Here is a 3,207-nt window from a genome sequence, read left to right on the forward strand (position 1 = left end):
CCAGGTGTCTGAAAAGAATGCGGCCTCGATATCTTCTTCATGAAATGTTATTGGAGTTCTGCTAATGGATAGATTCTCCGCAAGACTGCATCATGTCATTTTATTATAACACATCGCATTTATTCGTTTTATATTTATTTAATGTAGTTGTAAATTTTAATAAAAAATTAATTAAAAGAATTATAAATTTTACAGATCAAATAATTTATGATAAAGTTTAATTAAATGTATTTAAAATAACTTGGGCTAATAATTAACCGTAAATCGACTTTGAAGAATGCTGTCTCATCTGAAGAAGTAGGAAAAAAAATGGCTAGAACCCAAAGCCGGTACCACCAAAGAAAGGTCCTACATATTTCCCACCACAAACCCCTGTCAAAAACTAATTTGACGTGACCGGCCATGACGTTATCCACCCACCGTCGCTTTGGTCCCACTTTAGGATGCTACCGTCGGTTTAACACACATAGACCTTGTTAAGGTCAATTTTTTTTCCTTTCAGTTGTTAACTCTAAAAGCCCAATTCCATCTCCGTTGAAAGATGTTTTTAGCAGTCGTCTCGACTTTTTAATAATGGAACTCTTTTAAAAAATAAAAGTTTTGTAAATAATATATTCATGTTTTATTAGTAAATATATCAATATTTTCCTAAATATTCGGTTCATAATATTTATTAGAATCGTTTATAATCTATTTTTTTTCTCTTCAAAATTACTAAACATATCTAATAGATAATAAAAAGGTTAGTTAAAATAATAAATACGGTAAAAATAACAACTACCAAAAAAAGATTATGAAATTTCGTGAGCTCTGAAATGGTTTTAGCAAGATTTTTTAGTATTTTTATAGTTGAAATATAGTAATATAAATTAAAACAAAATGGAGTTGATATAAAACTGAAAGGTTTTCTATTAAAAGTTGATATTTTATTATTAACAAGCTATTATAAAAAAATTATGATTGTAGAATCGTATTAAGTAAGTTAAATTTTTAATAAAATTCTTTATTATATTCTAAATATGATTAACCCCAAATATTTTATATTATATCCTTCAATTAAAAAGTAATAAAACGGAAAATAAATTATTTATTATAATACTGCTATCTAAATTATTTTTTTTTTTAAAACATAAACATTTTCTTCAAAACTCAAAATATTTACGTAACTATTCAAAATCGTGTAATATGAAAATTATTATTATTATTTTGTTTAACTTCTAAACTGATTTAACTAGTATATCAAATAATAACTAATATCTAAATATCAACAAATAAGTATGTTGATATTTTTTTTATGGAGTCATCAGCTTTTTTTCTGGGTACTAAAAATAAGTCTACTGTGCTAAATTTAACAATTTAGAAAATAAAAAGAAACAAGTGTACAGATTAACCTGTAACCGTTTCGAATTTTTTTTTTTTTTTTTTATGAAATATATTAATAAAATATTATTATAGAGCTTTAAAAAATAAATATGAAATCTGCTAAAATAAATTGATTTATAGTTGTACGGACAAATTTTCATTTGCCAAATTTATATTCACATGTGAATATCATAAAAACTACTACGAAGATAAGTTTCATAAATTACTTTGTAGAAAGTTAAATTTTCTTTATTTTGAGTGTTGATAGACATATGTGCGTCTTATGAATCTAGAGATATACTTTTTCAAAACTCCAACATTTTATACGCACAACTAGAAATTAACATTTTGTGAGTTTATTTTGTCAAATATCATAAAAACTACTATTGCTACAAAGATAAACATGATCAACTATTTTATAGTAAATTTAACTAGCTTTAATTTGAGTGCTAGCATAGTTCTGTACGTCCAATGGTATCTGAAATAAAGTTTTTCATAAATCAAACTTCTTGTCCGAACAACAATAAATCAATTTATTTTAGCAAATATCACAAAAACTACTATTCCTACGACGGCAAAGGTAAACTTCTTTATAGTCCATTAAACTAGCTTTAATTTGAGTGCTAATAGACATCTGTACGTATAGATTTCTCAAAATAAATTAACTAACTACTAATGTTTCAGTAGATTTTTAAGAAATTTTGCTTTTTAAGGAGCTATATCTCGAGAACTATTGGACGTAAATAGCTCTTTTAGGGGTAATATTTCAGCAAATTTGCTCTACTTTAAATAATGTTCTCTTAGATTTTCTAGTGTTGTCAGTTTTACGATATAGAGCTCTGAATGAAAAATTAATGTTTTTTTTAAGGTTTTGAAACAGCCGCCATTTTTTATTCCCCCTACCTATGCATGACAGACTCATAAATTTTGACTAGTAATTATACATAGTTTTCATTAAAGTAATCAAAAATTGGGGTGAGATAACTGCCTTTTTTTCTTCTCGGCTCTTGTACTAAATGTTCAATCACTTCAGTCTGAGATCAATCAAAATCTGTAGTGATTGATTTTATAAAACAACTGATTTTGGATTTTTACTTGAGTGGACTATTTGGTGGATTTAAATATAAGTGAGACATGGCGAAATAAGGAAATAAACCTGAATTATAAGATAGCCCAATGAGTTATATTTGGTTTGTTCAAAAAGTTTACAATATGTATCAGTTGGGTTATATAAATGTTAATTATAGATTACTTTAATGAATGACATGACTATTAAGTTGATGGTTGACTTCACATATTTAGCTTTTCTGTGAAGCTTGAAGACTTGTTCTAATTCTGTGTTCAGTTCTCTCATCTTGATTCCGTTCCCTGCCTGAATGAGTTGAATTAACTATTCACTCATTCTGAGTGAGAGTTGCCTTAGATAGCTTGTGTTCACTCTTCAGTGTCTTTGTTATCAGCCATATGGTACCTCTTATCTTGTTCAGTGGGTACTTCTCACTGCTTCTTTTGTCTCCTTCTAGATGACAGCATTTAGAGCTGTCATTCAATATGTTTGAGAAAGCTCCCTTAAACAATCGATTTTTCACAATTTTTCGATTTTCTCATGAACAACTTACGATTTTGATTAAACTCATCTTTTGATTAATTGATTTGATTAACTTGCCTTGCCAATTAAATTAATTATATCAGCTAGGTCTTGACTGTAATGAGTAATATGTGTTTTGGTGGTTATATTTATATATTGGTTCATTATATTTCATCTGTCACTGATTTCAATCTACTACCATCCAATTCCACGAATATCAATCAATTAAAATTTTGTACTATTCAATTATCAGTTAT

Source organism: Halyomorpha halys, unplaced genomic scaffold (genome assembly GCF_000696795.3).
Source record: "Halyomorpha halys isolate HHAL.00 unplaced genomic scaffold, Hhal_1.1 Scaffold149.1, whole genome shotgun sequence".
Taxonomy (NCBI): domain Eukaryota; kingdom Metazoa; phylum Arthropoda; class Insecta; order Hemiptera; family Pentatomidae; genus Halyomorpha; species Halyomorpha halys.